At 37.2% G+C, this 22086-nt stretch overlaps 1 pseudogene; it reads left to right on the top strand.

Annotated features, from left to right (window-relative positions):
- Positions 1-21851, top strand: part of LOC109276515 (uncharacterized) — a 33813-nt pseudogene extending 11962 nt beyond the window's left edge.
- The last annotated feature ends 235 nt before the right edge of the window (positions 21852-22086 follow it).

Raw genomic sequence — 22086 nt, 5'->3', positions numbered from 1 at the left:
TTGTGACCCATGAAATTCCTTCTTCGGAAAAGAGTTTGCTTTAGGTAATACTCTTCATTCTAAAAGAAAATCTACTGACTATGGCATCATTGGGTGACAATACCAAGCACAAGCTACTGCAAGCCAAGAGGCAAAAGGGAAAGGTTATCTAGTAAGTAACACGGAGAGATTTCTTGCCTCGAAGTATATGAACTCCTTAAAGGCTTTAGAAGCTACCTTCCCATGCAGTAGCCTAGGGATGCTATAATTCATTCAAAGAGCCACATTCAGAATGGGGAAAATAGAAATATAAACCTATCCAACTTGGCACGAAAAACTTAAATGGGTTTGAATAATTGAAAGCAAGCAGACTTTACCATATTGCAGCCAAAATTCAAATGGCATGCTGGCTCTTGAGACACAGAAAAGCAATCTAGGGCATTATCTCATGTGTCATTCGCTCTACTTTTCTTTAAGATAACTATAGCAAGAGGATTTGTATTTTAAAGATTAATGCCAGATATGAGCACCGGGAAGAATGAGTATCTTTAAAATGCTGAAGAGGCAGAAATTTAGGAGAAAATAGATCTACTCATAATTTGAAATTCTGTCTTTCCTCTGTTGGCTGAGTAACAGGCTTTGTCATCTACTACAGTAGCACGGAATGTTGAAATGTTGAAGGAGTGGGAGGGAAAGAGGTTGCTGCAGGCAATATCATCTCTATTATCTGTATTAAAGGAAAAAAAGAGCATCATGTTCATAAAGGAAGGAAATACCTGTTTTCACCAGCAACAATAGAATTTCATAGTTTGGCTGCGTTATTTTAATGTTTCCCAAATTAGCTCTCATTCCTTACCACAACCTTGCATCGTAATCTGGACTTTGTGCAAAATAGAACATACAGATATTCCTCTCATGCATGATGTCCAAATTATAGTCATAATTTTATAATAGTTTAAGTCAGGCAACCAAGTAGGATTTCATTTATAAACAGAAATTCTTGTCAGTTTCACAAGCTAGGAGGAAAAATATAAGAACACTTGGTGAAGAAAGAAAAAGAGCGGATGGGTTGTCCCTGGGACACATTGTTTGCAGTAAAAGGTTAACTTCATCAGCAGAAAAATGACAGAGTAGAAATAGCAGTAATCAAACAGAAGCAAGTAGTAGGGGAAACCTATTGAAAAGCAATGAGAAAGTGGAAAGAACTTGAGACAAAGTAGAGATAAAGACGTTTTTGAATAGAGGCTACATGACAGAATGCATGACCAATAAATTCCAATTTGATTAAGAAGGTTATAAGAATCTGAGGGAGGAGAAAGAAGATGACTCTCTACTGAATGTAGAAGGTGGAGACTGTTAATTGTCGGAGACTTTGAGCCTGCCAAGTGCCCTAGGCTTAACAAAACATTTTGTCGGGGACGCCTGGGTGGTTCAGTCGCTTAAGCAACTGACTTTGGCTCAGGTCATGATCTTGAGGTTTGTGAGTTTGAACCCCACATTGCACTTGCAGCTGTCAGCGTTGGGCCAGCTCCAGAACCTCTGTCCCCCTCTCTCTCTGCACCTCCCCCACTTGCATGCACACTCTCTCTCTCAAAAATAAATAAACACTAAATAAATAAACACATATTTTGTCACATGTCTGGTTGGTGGGCATTAAGAAGGGCACTTGTTGGGATGAGCACTGGGTGTTATACGTAACTGAAGAATCACTAAATTGTACTATTGAAACCACTATATGTCAACTAACTTGAATTTTCAAAAAATCTTGAAGAAAAAAATGTCAGTTTCCCAACCTCTCCCTCTTTTTATAGGTACAAAGAGTAACGTGGCTCAATTTCTGAAAGCTAACCAGAAGAAATGTGGATATAGACAAGTGCATTCTGAATAGCAAAATAAACTGAATTTTCTCCTTTTATTGAATAGTTGCCTTAATTGTTTCCTGAAATAGAATAACCTCAACAATACTACCTCTGGAGAAGAAGGGGTACTTGTCCATCTGGGCCAGATGCCATCCGGTGATGCAACTCAGATCACTCTCTGCAATGGGAGGGTCAATGGTTTCCAGTGCAGAGGTGGGGCCACATCCAAGTCACTGAAGGGATTTTTCCAACTGCACAGGCCTGCCACCCAACTGCAACTTAAGAAAATGGTGTTCCATAGGTTGATAAATCTCCCCTAAAGATAGCATACTGGCCTCAGGGATCATTTAGACACAGATGTTATCTTTCTACACTGGTTTTCCTCCATGATTCTTTAATGTAAGCTGTAACCTAGATAACAATGGCTCCAAGCCAAATACCAATTTACATATCAAAGGTACATCCTGCGGTACATTTGTGTTGACCTAACCATTGTGTTGACTTGAAGAGAAAAAACGAACTGTTAGTGAGAATTATTGTGTTAATTCAGATTTACTGAGAAGATCGGATTAGATGTGCAAAAGATTTATTAGGGGAAGGAGCATCAAGCAGAAGAAAAAAAAGGAAGAATGGTAGGGTAGGAGTTTCCAATGGTAACAGTGTTCCAAGAAAGTTTCAGCCAGGCTGGCGAGGAGTCCTTTAAGTTAAAGTCACCCACAGCAGGAATCCTATGTCTCAGAGGAAGGGGCCACCTTAATACCTCCACTGGTCATTGGCTGGGAGCAGCCCACCAGGAATATGGTCTCAGGCAAAAATGATGGGTGACCCAGAGGGGCAGCTGCTGAGGCTGTCAGTCAATTACCTGTATTTTCATGGCTACCATAATTAGTGTAATGTTGCAACATTTTATTCTAGCCAAATAAAGCGATTGACCAAATCACTGACTTTATTTAAAACATAATTGCTTTCAAAGACTTGTAAGGGTAATTAATTTCTTTCATAAACTTTTCCTAAGAACATACTATATATCGGGTACCATGCTAGCTGCTACAGATAGGGAAGTGGTTAAAACACAATACCAGCCTCAATGAACTTATAGTTTTACACGAGAGAAAACGACATGCGATGAATGTGTATTACATATTAAAACCAAATAAGACCAATTTTATCATAATATGGATATCTTTTAAATGCTTATGATATGTTCACTGGGTGAAGCATTTAATAAAACACTACAGTGCAAAGAAAATGAACTGTGTGGTTAGTCATCCTCCAAAGTCAGGCAGTAAAGCAAACAATATTATATGGAAAAAATTAACATCTTCATTTTTAAACTTAGAATATTTCAGTAAAATAATGTAATGTTTTTGCAAATGATACGAAATTGGTTTCAATTCATGAACCATTTTCTGTTAATTAGATCTGTTTATAACAAATATATGATTTTAGTTTTCCCTTTTCCCTTAATTTTAATTGTTTCTCAAAAGTTAGATATTCCATGATTTCAACAGACAACACCTCACATTTGTAAAAATGAGGATCATGAAACTTCATTCATATAGATGAAAATTATCCCAAGATTTCATACATTCATTGAACAAATATATATTGACTATCTATTCTTTTCCAGCTTCTCTAGGTACTAGGGATACAGCAGTGAACAAAACACACAAAATTCCTGCCTCACCTGAAGTTTAGACTCTTGTTGAAGGGGGAGGATGGAGAGAAAAAATAAATGAGTAAGATATAACATGATAGTAGTGTATTCTAAGGAGAAAAAGAAACCAGAAAATGGGGATAGAAAGGGATGACAAGGTGTATACTAAAATTTTCCATACGTGGACCAAGAATAAAAAGTTTATTGAATGAAAATAGTAATTCATTGGAACACCTAGGTGGCTCAGTTGGTTAAGTGTCCAACTTCGGCTCAGGTCATGATATCACAGTTTGTGGGTTCAAGCCCCACGTTGGACTCTATGCTGACAGCTCAGAGCCTGAAGCCTGTTTCAGATTCTGTGTCTCCCTCTCTCTTCGCTCCTTCCCCACTCACACACACTCTCTCTCTCTCTCTCTCTCTCTCTCTCTCAAAAATAAACATTAAAAAGGAAAAATAGTAATTCACTAATCAAGTTTTTTATTAATTTATTAATTTTCAATAAGCATTTATTTGTAGGTGCCAGTGACAAGAACACAGAGATGTAGGAGATATGATCACTGCCTTCTCAATGCCTGCTAAGTAGTGGGAGGGTAGAAATCAACAATCAGTATTATATTCCCAAAATGCTAATATATGAGCTGAAAGTAAAATATCAATATAGCTTTATTTTCACATTTGCAAACAGAGATACAAATACAGATATTTTTTAATATTTTAATAAATATTATTTAATATTAAATAAACCAATAACTGGCAATGTGACAATAGTAAAACTTTTTTGAAAACTCCCCAAATCCTCCTAAATGATAAATCTGGAACATTAAATGAAACAAAACAAAACAAAACTACAGACAGTATCCTCAACAAAACTAGGGATAAGGTATCCCCATAAGCTTCAGAACAGGCATTAGTGTGTCTAAACCATCAACAGCTGTGTGCCCTACACAGAGGAACAACTATATGCTCAGATCACTGAGGAGTGGAAGAGTGATACCCATTTATCAACCCTTGAAAACCAAAATTTAATCCAAAACAATCACAACCAAAATAAGATAATCCTATGGAAGCCAAGACTAAGGATTTGGGAAAAACCTGAATGTCCTTACAGGACACAAGTTTCAGAGAAAGCAAATATGGCTTATGAACGTGAGAAGATTGAAGAGAGCTTTGTCAGTGTATGTGCTTGAGAAGTACAGAGCAAATATTCATTTTTAGAAGTACAGAGTTTTACTCTTAAGGAGCATTATTGGAAATAGATGCTTAGGTGAGTGAGTAGAATAGGAAAACTGGTTATATAAAGAGAGAGAGAAGTTTCAGATACTTCTCTTTGGGTGCTTTTGGAGGCACCCAAAGGAATTAAGTCCTGGAAAGTGGTATACAGGCAAAATAATGAGAATAAGTCTGATATCACTACCTTGGAATGCAAGCCTACGCAGTTGAGGGCTGAAGCATGCATTTAAAGAAAGAAAATACTTCTAATCTGGACTTACCTATAAAAGACACAAAAGCATCTACATAAAGGCCATAGCCTGAGTATTTCACATAACAGAATGGACCTTCTCAATCCAAGGAGCTCTCCATAGGAACATAGTCCTGATGGCCTAAGAAAATCTACAACACTGGAATATGGGAAGTGGTGAGAAAAGCAATATGATCTAAACCATATAAAGTTATTGACAAGAAGTGCCTGGGTGGCCCTTGATTTTGGCTCAGGTCATGATCCTAGGGTTGTGGGATTGAGCGCTGCACCAGGCTCCATGCTGAGTGTGGATCCGGCTTGGGATTCTCTCTCTCTCTCTCTCTCTCCCTCTCTCTCTCTCTCAGCCCCTCCCCAGCTTGTGCATGTGCACGTGTGCTCTTTCTTTCTCTCTCTCTCTCTCTGAAAAAAAAGTTATTGACAAGAAAAATGATGAAAATTAACCTACTGATATTTCAATAACCACAGGGTATACACACTAGGAAAATCTGTCAATAAAAGAAATGAAAATGAGCTGAAAAATATCAAGAAAATTAAGAACACAACCACAGCTTTGAAAATAGCACAAGTCTTAATAGAAAGCCTAGAAATTGTATGACTATATATCAAGAGAATAGGATACCAAATCTCAAGAAAAAATAGAAAAAAATTCATGAATAAAAACTGAAATAGAAGGAATATGAGAGTGAGTATACAGAAGCCAGTGCAGTATAAAAAGAAAATTTATAAAAATTTAAGGAGAATTTTTTTAATGTTTATTTATTTCTGAGAGAGAGAGACATAAAGAGAGAGTAGGGAAGGGGCAGAGAGAGAGGGAGCCACAGAATCTGAAGCAGGCTCCAGGCTTTGAGCTGTCAGCACAGAGCCCAACATGGAGGTTCAACTCACAAACCATGAGGTCATCACCTGAGCTGAAGTTGGACCCCCAACCGACAGAGCCACTCAGCCACCCTTAAACAGAGAGTCAAAAGAATTTTCAAGAAAACTGTTGGGTGTGGCCACGAGTGCTGCCCAATCAGAAAGTCTGGCTGGAGAACCTGGGCAGCCACAGAGGCCACCCTATAGCCCCACTCAGGCCAGGACCAAAGCCAGCAAATCTGCTCAACTGCTGAGCATACCTTACAGCCCCATTGCATCAGGGAGCCCAAATAGTGACCCCAGGGCAGGCTGAGAGCCCAGCCTTATGGCCTTGCCTGATTGCCAAGCACAGCCTACAGATTCACCCAGGCAGGGAGCCCAGCCAATGACCCTGCCCAATTGTGGAGCATAGTGAGCGTTTGGACTCCATCAAGGAACCCAGAGAGCAACTTCACCCAAAAGTGGAACACAGCTAGCAAGCAGCTCATCACAGAGCCCAGCTTGTGACCCCATTTAACTTCAGGACACAGTCTGCCGCCCCACCCGATCATATATATAGTACTGCCTACTGCCCGGCCCAACTGCAAAGCCCTGGCCTGTCTGAACGTGTAGCCCAGCCGGCAGCAGAATCTGCTGGGATATCCCATCACTTTTTGCCATATTTTCTTCACTGGAATTGAATCATTAAGCCCAGACTATACTCAAGGAAAGAATTAAGTTCTAGCTTTTGAGGGGAGGACTATCAAATAATTGGTGGCCATACCTCTAAACTATTACAAACACCAATTAGGTGTTTTTCCAGAAACAGACAATTTGAATTTAAAATTAATATGGAAAAAAAAATAAGCAAGAATATTTAGAAAATAATTGAAAAAATATCATAATATAAGGGAGCTTGCCCTACCATATATTAAGCCATATTACTATGTTTTTATAATTTAAAAATGTAAAAGCACATGAACCAGTGGAAAAAGAATAGAACATCCCAAACAGACCCAAGTACATACAGAAATATACAGAAAGGTTGACTTTTATTTATTTGTTTTTTTAAGTTTATTTATTTATTTTGAGAGAGCGGGGAAGGGGCCTAGAGGGGGAGCGGTCAATGTGGGACTCGAACCCATGAACTGTGAGATCATAACCTGAGCTAAAACCAAGAGTCAGACACTTAATTGACTGAGCCACCCAGGTGCCCCCAAAAGGCAGACTTTTAATAAATGGTGATCAAAAAACTGGGGGAAAAATCACTAGAAGAAGAAACAAACAAAAAACGTAATAAAAATAAATAATCTACAGAGAAAAGCAGGGAACCCAGTGGAGAAGATACAGAGGCAAGGTAGACACCACTGAAAATGACTTCACAGATAGTATTAATTTGGGAAGCACACGTTTCATGTATTTAACAACAATATAAATTAGATAACAGAGAAAAAGGCAATCTTAAAAGCTACAAATACATTTAAGCAAATAAATCTAACTGCATATTGGGTTGGTGACAAGCACATGGAGGATATAGGATCTAGTGAAGAGACGGATTTACAAAAGTGTGGGCAAAATGAAAGATGAAACCAAGAATGGGTGATGCACCCCCGGACTAGGAAGAGAGGGAACAGTTGTCACCATTAGGCTACTAAGGGCCCAGAGAGGACATGACGTGGATGCTGGAATCTAAGGAGATGCATAACGATACGACACAGCCACCCTGTAAGAGCTACAGTCGTAAGCAGAGAAACACAGCCGGCAGTCCAGCAGGAAAAACCAGGGGAGGAAATACCCCAGCTTCACTCTCCTGCCCTTCAAATGTCCTCTCCTCCACAAAGGAGAGCCGGAGAGAAAATGAGTTCAACTATGCCCTTTCTAGGGAGTGCTTCCCACCACACAGAGCAGGATAAAACATTGAGAACAAATGCAGAAGGGCAAAAAGAGAATGTACAGTACCCCAAAGAAATAATGCTAAATTTATTAGGTGAGCTAATGCATAAAGATTATGTGAGAAAAGGCTCTTATTTTTAGGGTTCAAACAATTTCAAAATCTTTAAAAATTTAGAAATATACAAGATGTAGTAAGTTAAAAATTTGGTTGTTGCTGTTTCTGTTTTCCTCATAATTGGGGATGAAATGCATAGTGTTTTATACTGCTGACAAAATGGAAAATTGTCACAATCTTGCTAGAAACCTATTTGGCAATAGGTACCAAGAGGTATAAAAATGCTATAGGCTACAGTCCTCTAAGCTAAAAAATAAGTAGATGGTATAAAAAATGGACACACAAAAACAACCATGGCTGGAGTATTTTAAAAAGCAAATTGTAAGAAACTTAAAATTGAATGATGAGGAAATGTTACCTAACATTTAAGTAGTAATTTTAAATTCAATGTACAAAAAGTTTTAATGACTTGGGGAAATGCTCCACAGCCCTCAGGCTCTTTTAAGTCCTCATGGGACAAACTTAGTATTTCTGTTATTATGCTAACCAATTTATTTTAATCAATATAGAATAGTTAACCTGTTTCATAACTAAAAAATCCATCAGGATAACGCTGAAATGATGTCTCTGTGACCTTTGACTACAAATCACCTCCACTCATTCTTTTGCAAGAACTTATGTATCTATTTAATCAAGTAATAAATTATATCCATCCTTGTTAAAAACACAACAAACCAAATCAGAAAAACCTAGATAACATGAAAGCTTCATTTACCATCACTCCAGACCCTACTCCTTTCCTCAGAGCAAACCAGACTCAGAGCAGGAAATTTAACTTTCCAAAAGTTCATGTATATGTAAAATATATATACATAAGTACATGTATGCCTATGTTATATGTGAGACCTATATATACACATATATAGTTATATGCATATACAGCCAAACACACATTATACATGTGTGTCCATGCATATATAAAAATACATGCACATGCATACATAAATAATCCAATAATAGGTTCATGTAAAATTGCTTTCCATTTTCAAAGGTTTTATCAATTTATATCCTACAAAGTTTTTGCTTACATACTGGCCAAATACAGTCCTCATTTACTTCAAATTTTGTCAATCTTATGGAAGAAAAGTATCTTTGTTATTTTAATTTGCATTACCAACTGTAATAACTTTCATGTTTATCAGTATATCTTCAACAATAAATTGCCTGTTCATATCCATTGTCCATTTTTCTATTTAATTATTTATGTTTAATTCTTTATGTTTTTCCTTTTGATTTATTTGTATTTTTTTTTTAATTTTAGAGAGAGCACATGCTCAAGTGAGGGAGAGGGAATCTTAAGTAGGCTCCATCCTCAACGTGAAACCAGAAGCAAGACTCAATCTCACGACCCTGGGATCATGACCTGAGCTGAAAACAAAGAGTTGGACACTCAAGCAACCGACTGATGGGGATGTGTGTTTTTTTCTTTTTTTAAACGAAGAACATCTATGTCCTGTTATTTTTTTTTTATGATTGCATTATCTTCCCCTAGTATTTTTACTATTTACACATTATATTTTCAATTCTTGTGTATAGTTCCTACAAAAAGATCCATTTTTACTAGATTTTTCCATTTGTTGCCACACAATTTTCCCATTATTTTTATTCAATGTTTTGATCACTTCAATATTAATAAATCGTCTCTTAATTTCTAATTTTAAATAAATAAATATTTAGTTAGATCAGACTTGCCAAAGTTGAATCTATTTTATTGGTCTTTTTTAAAGAATCCATTTTCATTGTATGGTTCAGGACTAATTCATGATTTCCTGCCTTTATTTTTATTAATTTCTTCATTCTATTTTCTTCAGCTTTATTCTATTATTTTCCTAGCATTTTAATTCATATGTTAATTTCTTTTTTAAGTTTTTATTTTCAAATGTATATATATCTCTGAATTTAATTCATATGATATGTTTAAAGCTTTATCTTTCTTCTAAATAGATTTTGAGCTTTTTAGTAGCAAAATTGCCTGGCATGCCATCTGTGTTTTGATATTTACATACAGTCTGAGAGTTGCCTATTATTAGAAAATTTATTTTCATGATTAATATGTCTGGTCTTCTTTAATCTAGTTTTATGCTTTTTATTTATTGTACTTCCCTTACATTTTACTTTATTTAATTTTGCCCTTGCGATTTGAAAATAAGTATACTGTTTTCGTTTTATAACTGTTAAATTTGTATTTTTTAAAATATTGAAACCTGGGGCACCTGGGGGGCTCAGTCGGTTGAGCGTCCAACTTCGACTTAGGTCATGATCTCACAGTTAGTGAGTTCGAGCCCCGCGTTGGGCTCTGTCCTGACAGCTCCAAGCCTGGGGCCTGCTTTGGATTCTGTCTCCCTCTCTCTCTGCTCCTCCCCAACTCATGCTCTGTCTCTCTCTCAAAAATAAATAAACAGTAAAAAAAATTAAGATATTGAAACCTGGTGTCTCCTACTTATGAATATCTATCATTTAAGAACATATCCTGACTGCTACTATGTAGAATGAGAAAACTACCCAATATTTTATTCCACTTCTACTCTTCCATATTTTCATTTTTTGTTGTAATCTCTATTGAAACCTTGCTTATCATTTCAAGCTACTTATTATTATAATTATTTATAACACTTTTGCATTTTTCCATTACTTTTCTTAGCACCACTTTCAAATTCATTGTTAAAACACTTATTCCACTGAAGTAATGAGTACCACTTTTAAGTTTTTGATAATGGTTTCCTTTCAGAATGGAATGAAGGCCAGCGGTTTAGTCTCCATTTCCTTTTCCCCATGTAAATGGAAACCATCACAACCTTTTCCCTTGTTAAAACCCCTTACAGAAGATCTTCAACCCAGTGTGCCAAGAATGGGTTACAGGAATGATGACAAGGGTCGGAATCACCCAGCCCTGTGGGCGGTTGAACAAACACCCTGGTCTTGGAACTCCACACTAGTCACCCGGCTGCAAACAGCACTGAGCATTTACCATGCAACACTTCATTTCCTCTGCGATGCCACATTGCAAAGACCTGCTAGAAAGTCCTGCTATAAATGCTGCTCTATTGCTTTCTCTTCAAAGTTGTGGAAAAAGTTTGAAATCCAGATGTTTTCTCCTTATTGTATTTAATGTATTTCTGCATCCTAGATATGTGTGGGTTTCTTTTTCATTGTTAAGTATCCGAGCTTTTATCAGAATGTGTTTATATTCCATTCCTTTTAGTAACATTTGACAAATCATGGGCCATTTGAGTTTACAGAGTAAGTTTATTCTTTAGTTCGGAATGTTTTCTCTCATAATCCTTTTGCATATTTCTTGTAGATCATTTATTCTAATTCTTCAGAAAAACAGCAAGTTTTCAATATTTTTCTGTTCGTCTTTTATATTTATCATCTTTCCATTAATTTGTTTTTACCTCTTTTTCTTTTCCTCTGCATTCTAGACAACTTCTTAATTTAATCTTTTTTGTAATTCTTGATCTTCTGCTATGTCAGGCCTGTTCTTTGTCTACAACAGGTAAAAATTTTATTTCTACTTTTAAAAAATTATAACATTTTTATTTACCGTACCTAACAACTTTTATATTACCTTATATGTCTTGGCACACATATTTTTTCATCTCTGTTATCTTATGTCCTCTCTTTCCTATAATATTTTATAAAATTTAATTGAGTTCAAAAATTTCTAGTGATGAAAGCTACAATGAAATATGTATATATTTGTTATGTATGTATAATTTATCTTTTCTTCTGGTTAACAAATCTGTTTATAACTTCCAATTTTTGTTTGTTTGTTTTTCTTTTACATTTGCCAAAACGGTGACAATTCCATGCCAGCATCTCCTTTTCCCCAAACAAACAACTATCTGATTTAGGCACCTCATTCTTTGATTGAATGCCATTGTCTTCCTCTCATTTGATCTGAAGTTGTAAAGTTAGTTGATTGGTTGTTTTTTCAGTCAACTAGAAGGCTGAGAAATACAAAGAACTGTAGCCAGTGGAAAGACTGCCTTTTAGTGTTCCTATAAATAGAAAAGATAAAAATATCTTTGGTTACAGGTCAGATCCTGTATCCTAGTGCTGTTACCTAGTGCTGTATCCTAGTGCTTTTTTATTTCAAAAAAGAATTTCTGTGTTTGGAAAAAAAAATAAGTAAATCTGTCAAAATCTGTTGTCACTCACCCTCTGCTTCTACCTTCCTCCACAAGATCTGGCCTCTGGCATGTCTATCCCCAAATTTCACCCGGTCCCCTTCAAAAGGAGGCCACACCACAGAGGAGCCTGAAGCTTTGGGCAGATACTCTTTTCCTTTCCAAAGTTAAAGCCCTAGAATATACACTTGAGTTTATTTGGATCCCAAGTCCATATCTTTTTCTACTACAGATAACTGGCCCTCACACTCATATGAACACCTTTAAAGAGTCTTCCATCCCCATTGTGCCCAAACATTGTTAAACTAATAGCTGTTTGCTTGCTCACTGCCTGCATGACTGCTGGATTGATTAGAGGAGCCCCTATTACTACAAGCAGGCTAGTGTTTGGGATGCCCCTTTCACATAAAGATTCTTATTGTTGATCATGAGGATTCCTGGAGCATGTGTGATTATATTTCAATATACCAGTCAATGAAAAACATGGTATCCCTATCTCAGTAAAAATTCCAACTATGTATTCTATCCAATCAAAAGTATCTGCTGGATTTCACTCTGTTTCTTTCAAGGTGATAAAAAGGTAAGTGATCAGTGGGGAATCTGTAGATACAGTTTTAACATGATGTTGAAAAGAAAGTATGGGCACCAGGTCAGACTTGTGACCCATTTAGGGTACAGAAAGGCCTTTCGTTATGGGATATTCTGCCCATAAGACTGAGTTCAGGGCTGGCCAATAGAATGTTATGCAATGATGGACACGTTCTATATCAATACATTTGATACACTAGCCATTAGCCTCTGGTGACTGTTGAGCACTTGAAATATGCCAGAATGACTGGCATACAGAGGACTGTATTTTAAATTTTATTTAATTTTATTTAATTTTAATTTAAATATCCACATACATTGTACAGCCCACAGCTAATCAAATCATTGACTTATTTTTAGCCAACTTTTCTCCCCTAAATCTAATCTCCCAATTATCCCCAAAGCCACTGGAGTTTATTTCAAAAAGATTTTGAAGCAGGTATTGCCTTTACTACAGTTTTTCCCTAAGAGATCACTCTCAATTTTAAAGGACATCGTGTATTAGGTCTAGAAGGTTGAAGGGCATTGACCTCTTCTCTCCAAGAATTCTGAGCCTTATCTAACAGTGAGACCACAACATATCATCAAATATGAGTTAGCTGGAGGACTGGGACCCCTACAAACTTGACAAGAACATTAGGAAGGAACTGAGCTCTTTTATCTTCACATTGTTTTTTCTTCCCCCTCCAGAGTCCCTTCTATTCATAGAAGAGTTCTGAAGAGTTTACCATCACTGATCTCAGTGGTCCTCATCCTCCCTTCCCAAGAACCAGCAAGATCCGATCTCATAAAAACAAACACCGAAACCTCATGTTATTTTTTAAATGTGTGAGTCTTACTATAGTAGATATTCAATTTCGAATCTCACCGTGTCTGTAAAGTAGTGCATTTTCATTGTCTCTCACCATTTTCCACTTCTGAGTTTAAAAACAAAACGAAACAAAACTTTCTGCCTAATGACATATTTTATGCACAGCATGTGGTTATAATTAAAATAATACCATTCATTCCACATACAAACTATTTTTCATCTTGGGAAAAACACTGATTACTCCCAAGGAACATTGCTGCATGGTAGTTATTACTTCACCATTTCACAGATGAAGAGTGGGAAAAAGAAATAAATACAGACTAAAAGGAGTATCTGTGTGGATGCAAGAATCAAAGTTAGACGTTTAAGGTGTGTGATTTTTCATCTCAACCTCAGACCTGTTCTCTCTCCATTTAGGGTTGTAACCATAAATCACCCTCAATTAATTGTGAGCATATTTTACATAGTAAATCTAAACTCCTACCAACAGACAGCCTTCCTCTAACCAGAAAGAAGAAAGAAAGAAAGAAAGAAAGAAAGAAAGAAAGAAAGAAAGAAAGAAAGAAAGAAAGAAAGGAAAGAAAAAAGAAAGGGAGGCTGTAATTAGCCAGATTATCTTCTTAATTTCATCAACTATTTTGTTGACTGGTTCCATGGGAAAGACTCAGAAGTGGATATTTGTGGAGCAAGGTAATTGCTACTTCCTCCCTGACCTTGTTTTAGTAATCTAGAAAATATCATGAAACCACAAATCTTATGCACCATCACGATTTACAAATTATCCACACACAAAAATGGCAGTTTCTGCCCCAAATTTCTATCACCTACAGAACCTGCCTCATCACTACAAAGATAACTATACATGATGGTGTGTGGATGGGAGGGCTTGTAACTATTTGGGAATCTTTAGGTTCATAAGGAAGAGGGGAACTTTTCTCAAAAGAAACATCAAATTTTCTTTTCTCACAAGAAAATAAGATCTTTGAAGATTTTACTTGAGTGGAGAATCTCAGTTATAAAAATCCTGTCCACGTGGGGGTGCCTGGGTGGCTCAGTCAGTTAAGCCCCCCAACTTGAGCTCAGGTCATGATCTCAGGGTTTGTGGGTTTGAGCCCCGCATCGGGATCTGTACTGACAGCTCGAAGCCTGCAGCCTGCTTCATATACTGTGTCTCCCTTTCTCTCTACCCCTCTCCTGCTCACTCTTCTCTCTCAACAATGAATACACGTTAAAATTTTTTTTTTTTTTTAAATCCTGTCCATGTGGTTGTACCTATGCCCAACATATCTCTTTCCTTCCTAACTATACTTATCTTAGAAACCCTTTCTCTCTCTCATAATGGCTAAAATTGTGCCAATAGAGTTTTATTTCAGTGAATAATGTTCTTTTAAAATCCAAATTTTTGGAGAATATTATACATCTATCCCTTTACCAAGCTATATTAGAGAAATTCGACGTTAAATTTGTGGGGCAGCAAAATAACAATTATGTGCAATAGAGCAGACATATATGACATGGCAAATGTAGGCTGGTGGTCTTCAGACTATACCATATGTAATATCACATTCTAGAATTTGAGAGAAATGCACAGTGTGGGGCCCCACCCCAGAGACTCTAAATCGGCAGGTTTGAAATAGGCATAGGAATTTGCGTTCAGGCAAGTTTCTTAAGGTGATTCCATGCCTCATGCTCAATTCCAGGAAACGTTGTCCTCTGAAGGTGTGCACAGCACAATCCATGCACTCTACATGGGGCCCTGGGCATCACTCATTCTCATAAGTGCTTAGGTAATTTGAATTAATGGAACATGGGGTATCATAAGGAAAGGGCTAAAATGGAAAGACAGCTGAATATTTGACAATGGCCCAGTGTCAAAGGTGTACTTTGCCATTTAAAAATTTCATTGAAGTTAGGCTTTGTACCCAGGAGAGTAGCAACCTTTTGTTTTCTTCCTCTTCTTCTTCATCCTCCTGCTCCTCTTCTACAAAACTCCCTATTCTCCCAGCCTGGAACCTGCTTTATGTAGTTCCATATCACCTAGACAAAATAATTTTTCTATGTTGCCTTGGGAGTCCATCTATCATCTTTAACATTACTTCAATAAGAAAGCTTATAAAGTACAAAGAATCCAACACACATTTCCCTAAGATAGAAATTTAAATGCATACTAAAAAGAAACCAGACAGATAAGACTCCTAGAGAAAAATAAAGCAACTCTACATTATCAAGAAGCAGCATGTAAACTGATTAACTTTTCTCTCAAAAAGAAAAAAAATCAGGAGGAACATATTAGGGAGTCACTGCCACATTCTAGGGTTTCCCAAATCTTTGTAATTGTTCCTTAGAAAGTTTCAATTAAAGTGTTCTAAATTTTTAAAATGCAATATAAACTCATTACCAGATAAGCACAAAGGAATATTCTAAAGTCACTTATGAATGGATTTTGGATTATTCATCTGCTTCTTTCCATTAGGACAGCCAAACTGTAATTAATGCCTTTATTCCCGTGTTACATAAAGCGTGGAAGTCAGACGTGCAGCATCCGCATCCCCACCACACACCAGCTGAATCCAAATCTACATTTCAACAAGTTTTCTGGTGATTCAGATGTACATCAATACTTGAAAAGCACCATTCTGTCACATCAGGACTTAACCTCTGAGGGACCTCAGAGACTGTATGCTATGGGTACTCTCCGATGTTGGTGATATTAAGTATCCATGGGGGGGTCTGAATACTTATAGAGATTGTGACTTTAGAATGCATTTTCAGAAATAAATCCATTTTTATGAATGCAAGTTTATACAAGAAAGATGTTCTTGGGGCTCCTAGGTTGCTCAGTTGGTTAAGTGGCCTACTTCGGCTCAGGTCACAATCTCACAATTCGTGAATTCAAGCCCATATGGGGCTCTGTGCTGACAGCTTGGAGCCTGGAGCGTGCTTCATATTCTGTCTCCCTCTCTCTCTGTCCCTCTCTCCTACCTCTAAGTCTCTCTCAAAATAAATTTAAAAAAACATTTTAAAAAATATTTTCTTATTTACATTTTAATTCCTACTAACGATTCCTACTAAAGTCCTCAACTTGGTGGTTGACCCATGGGTAGTTACTGGCAGAGTCTCTTTTAAAAGACAGTAGGACCAAATATCATACTAGCTAAGGGGTTTTAATACATGTTCAAAAGCACATTTTACTGCAAAATAAATGCCTGTTCCACCCCTGTGCAGTAGTAAACCTAATAATTAGAGTGCCTGATGATTGGCCACTTTGTATGAAAATACAGAAGAGAAAACTGTTACATTGAGCATCCATAAATGTTTTTGGTTGTGAAATCCAGAAAGAAATTTTAATTGTTGGCTTCATAATTCCCCATCTCAAACATCCTAAACCATCAATAAAAAACACCAACAAAACTGTGAAAATACATACAATAAAGTGGGTGGGGGAGATGAAGCAAAGGATAAGAGGGTTCATCCAAAACTGATAATTTTTAAATTTCTCTTTTTAATTTAAACCATTTATTTTGCTTGGTCACTGGCTTCCTAGAAGGTAGGCTCCAGATCCTCAAAACTGGGATTTGATTTCTGATAGCTTAATCCTGACATCAGCTATGGGTTTATCATGGGTCAAGGACAGAGTTTCTGTTCTTTGGGAAATATTTCCTTCACTTTATCCCTTAACTATAACTGTAGCCCATACCGAGCCGATCAGCATTAAAATATTCAGAGTTTTTAAAAGCAACATGCAAAAAAGTTTAAGTAGATGAACACAAAGCCATCAGCATAAACAATTTAAAACACTTTCCTTTAATGAATTCATTATGTATGTGATGAAAAGGCTTATTTTTATTCACCATAACGAAACACCAAAAAGACAATTTTGATGACCCAATTTTTGCTCATTTAAATTATTTTATCTTTAATTTATTTTGATTTACTGATTTCTTATTGGTAACTTTACATTATTCCGATTTATGACAATCTGATTTCTTCTCACATCATTCTTACATTGATAATTTCAATCATTTTAACAGTCTCTTTTCTAACATTTTGATATTTTCTAATCAACTACAGTATTGTAAGTAACCAACTTCTCACAGACAGGATTTGGACCTACCATTAGTATGGAAATGTCATACATTCAGCAGAAAAAGTTCACTGCTAGTATTATTTTTTGAAAAATACATACCATTACTTATATGAATAGAGCAAAGGAAGATAGATATTTGTGATTTGGCTCTTATAACTCAAAATCTTCATTTATGGTTTATAATTGCATATATTTAGTTTGGCTAATGTATGGAGGATAAATATAGCTAGATATAACTTTTGAGCAGAAATAAATATAGCTTGATTTATAGGACAATGCTTTTATTAGGAGTTAAAAGCTTAGCTATCTCTGTAAATATACAAACAGATATATGCAACCATGTGCAGTGGGTGTAGAGTCTATCAAGTAGCTTAATGTTATCAAAATACTCCAGTGATAATGAAACTCAAGCCTCAGAGGACAGTAAGAATATTATTCCATATAATGTATTATGCATCAATAGTTTCAGGCGGGCAAATCCTACCAGCCACTCAGGCCACCACAACAGTTAGTGAAAAGAATATTAACTGATTCATGAAATGGAAAAATAGAGAGAAGAAAGGGAAACCAAAGAGAAATCCCTACATTGCTCCTTTTTTTTCTTTTTTTTCTTTTTTTCCCCTTCTGGCCATCGTTTTCAGTCCACCCGGAGTCCCATGGTTCTACTCTATAGACTCTATGCTCCCACCCTCCACTCTCCAAATCTGCATCTGACCCTCCCTCTGCCTCCACTTCTCTTCTTTCATCCTTTTTTTTTAATTTGCCATCAACACTCAAAGCCAAGTATGTACTTGTTGTCATTCAGTCCCAGATATTGACTTGTTAAAGCCTCTAATTCAAATCAATCCACTATTATGACCATACTCTAATTCCATTAGATTAATGATTAATATGTATCCCACAGCCTATGACATTAATTCCACCTAAGCAATATTCTTTTTTTTTCCTGCATAGAAAAAGTACTTTGTCACAAGCAACAAATTTTAAAGATTTGCTGAAGTCCCTTTGCCCTGTAATAGTATCTAGTTGTCATTTCAGGAAAGATAAATTGGGTCCATTATCAGGAAATAGTGGCTATTGCCAATTTTTAACACCAAAACTGCACCCTGATCTTCAAAATCCCTTTCTATTGATTTCTCTCATATCAGATTATGTTGCACAGACATATTTTACACAATTTAAGATCATTTATCTTTGCTTCATAAGAAATCGAACAGTTTTTATTGATGTTTACTCGGGGGCATGTGCTTCATTTCTCGTGTAACATACGAAAAACTAATGTACTCTTAATAGCAGACAGATTACACAAATTTGCATGGGTATTTTGAAAAGATAATACCAAACGGGTTGAAGTAGCACAGAGAGAAAATTTTTTCAACTTCATTATTTTCCAAAGCAGCAAGATTACCAACCAGCTTTGCAAAACTTTCCCTGTTGAGCTTAAACATACTACATGCTCAAGTGTTTTAATTTGAATTTTTAAATATGGAGGAGGACTTGCTCCTGAGTATCAGGAATTTGTCAACTTAATTACACAATCCCAGTAGTTTTGTGAGGACACATTAGTAATTTCCTCCTGGCTTTGCTAGCCCCTTGCTTCCCAGCCTTGTATTCTGAAGGTCTCTTGCTCTTTGCTTCTCACCTCTTTGACTTACAGACTCTGCTGGGAAGGAGTTTCCTTATCAGGCACACATCACAGAGATATGTTAATATGCCTGCTCACCTTTTTATTGTTGCTATTTACCTAAAGACAAGAATTCCATGTAATTTTTAAAAACTGATTGTCAAAAATTAAATGTTCAATAGGAATGCTGTGGAAATTTTGTGAAATAAATTTGGTGGGTGCAATGGGGCTTTCTGTTCATTTGTAGTTCATTTTTTTAAAAAGCCTTAACATTTTAGGCACAGTGACCCAATGAAACAATATCACATGATATATGTCCATATACATGTGTGTGTATGTGCATATGCATATATGTATAAAAACATTCGACATGTATACTTTTTTTAAACGTGAAGAGAAAGAATTGAGAAGTAAGTCTTCTTACTCCTTCAGCTTTCCAGTTAGGACCTATCTGAGCTTGTTTTCCTACACCCTTTGTCTCCTGATAGCTGCTCCCATCCACTCCCCATGCCCCTTGGTGTGATCCAAGAAACAAAATGTTGCAATCCAATACTATGCCTCAAACAGTCCCCATCACACAGTAATGTCACAAGGATTATGAGAAAAAGTCATCCAAAATATAATTAGCCCCCTTTTGTCATTGCCATACAATGACATTTACAGTAGTCTTTTTATGATAAATATAAAGCATTCAACCCATACCTATTTTTTTAAAACAAGAGTACAATTCAATAGTCTATTGTTGAAACCTTAACTAGCTTTTGCAAGCTAGACTCGAAATTATACACTGAACCTAAATTATGTTTGAAATTGGCTCCTTTATATAGTTTAGAACAAATGATTTCCAGATGAGAGTCAAAACTCAAAAATAGAGCCTAGAATTCAGAACTGTTCTGTTGGATTATAGAATTTGTAGGCTAAGGCAAAATGAAGGCTCAAAATCTGCTGAAAGCATGTATTTTTGGTCTCTGCTCCTAGGAGAATGTTCATGATAGATGCTATGGAATTTCTGTCAACTCCTAAAATAACCAAATATTCTACTTTTGGAAACCTAAATAAATAAAAAGAAACGCAGCTTCTTTCACATAACAGCATAAAGTTAAAAATCAAAGTTTGGAGCTAAATCCATTAGCTGGAACAGTTCAGAGCAGATCGAGGCACATGGGCTGCATTGCCTCTATGCTCCCATTCCTTCCACGTTTTGGATTTTTTCTCCCTCTATTACCAGATGTATAGTCTCCTGCCTTGGGAAAGGGAAATATAAAAACAGTGCATGTGCTTCATGCTTTCACAGAATGTTTCTCTTTTCCCAGACCAAAAATGTTGCAGAATCATAAAATAATTTCAGATTCACATTTTTTGTGACTTTATCTATCCCTATTTCAGCACAGAGAATGTATGCAGTAGCTTACTGATGTAGAGACAATGCAATATAGAAGAAAAAGGCCAGAATTTTGATTTGGGAGAACTGGAGTTGAATTCCAACTACATTGTCTACTAACAAGGAAAAATCTCTCTGAGCTTCAATTTTCTCTTCTGCAAAATGAGAATACTACCTCGTTTTCAAGAATGTTGAAAGGGTCAAAACTAATGTACATAAAGTCAATAACATAGTCGTTGACACATAATAGGTGGTCAACGTGAGACCTGTTATGTTACTGGTATAATAGGAACAAACAGAATTCCCAGGCCTGAATTCTCATTTATTCTGCAATACCTCCCTGGATCTCTCTAGATCCAAGAGTCTCAAAGGTACCTATCATAATTGCTACTTATCTCTAATCTCCCTGTAAGAAGACACCCTGTTTCACTACAGATTTAGGTCTGCACTGGAACTTGGTAGTCACAATGCTGGAACAAATGGAAAACTAGCCACCCTCACATGGATCAGCTAAGCCACACATGACCTTTTCCACCTTTGCAGTGTTCCTTTTGACAAACCTTATCGTAACCTACATTTTAAAAGTACCAATAGTTTTTCATGCCTCGGCTTCATTGCTGGTGCAGGCCACAAGCTGTACTCACCTTGTGCCCCAACTCCCTACCCCCGACCTTAGCCAGGTCTTCTAGGCTCTGTGTGGTGGGCCTCAGGGTAGGGTGGCCAGCATGGACTCTGGAGGCTGGGGCTGCACCCCCTAGTTCGTATCTCTGAGACACTCGGGCCTGTGCGCTCAGAAGCCACCTTGATGAGGCCCCATGGCCCCAGGCCAGTCTGTAACATCACCTCTTCTGAATGTGCCACAAAGCAGATCCTTGACTCCCCACCCAGGCCTCCAGACCTGGCACAGAGGGACAAGGTCACCTCCTGCCTCACCTCCCTTTCGCCTTAATCACCAAGCACCTTTTCCCATACAGTCATTGACTGAGGAAGACTCGGAAACTGCCGGGCCACACAAGCCAAGCCACGGACGCATGGGCAATCACCAGAAGCAGCCAGGAGACCAGGGTAATGCGAGTGGCAGCCACCACCATAGGATCAACTTCGACAAATATCACCTACATCACTTTGGAAAAGTTGGTAGGAGGCATTACCAGGTAAAGAGGAACCAGAGCTCTGCCCAACTGATAACCTTGATACAGCGTGGACTTTAGTCGGTGAGCAGACACGGGTACATGCTGTCAAAAACAAGACTGGAGCTGCTCCCATCACTGATGTGGTCCGATCGGGCTACTGCAAAGTTTTGGGGAAGGGAAAGCTCTCCAGACAGCCTGTCATCGTGAAGGCCAGATTCTTCCATAGAACAGAGGAGAAGATTAAGGGGCAGTGGGGGCCAGATGCATCCTGGTAGCTTGAAGCCTTGTGAAGGGAGGTTCATTAAATGCTAACAGGTGCTTTTCAATCAATCAATCAAGTACCAATAAATTATAGATAAATATGTACCTGTGGTGCAAAGTCTGTTTGAATAAAAACTACACTAGACACACGAGGAAATAAATCTGACCAATCTGTCTCTCTTCCCCCACTATTTCTCTTGTCTTCTTCCTTGCCCCTTTCTCACCCATGGAAGGGCCAATTCTAACCTTACTCC

The sequence above is a fragment of the Panthera pardus genome, unplaced genomic scaffold, assembly GCF_024362965.1.
Source record: "Panthera pardus isolate Hobbes unplaced genomic scaffold, ASM2436296v1 HiC_scaffold_15, whole genome shotgun sequence".
Lineage (NCBI taxonomy): Eukaryota > Metazoa > Chordata > Mammalia > Carnivora > Felidae > Panthera > Panthera pardus.
This window is presented reverse-complemented; position numbering and strand designations above follow the sequence as displayed.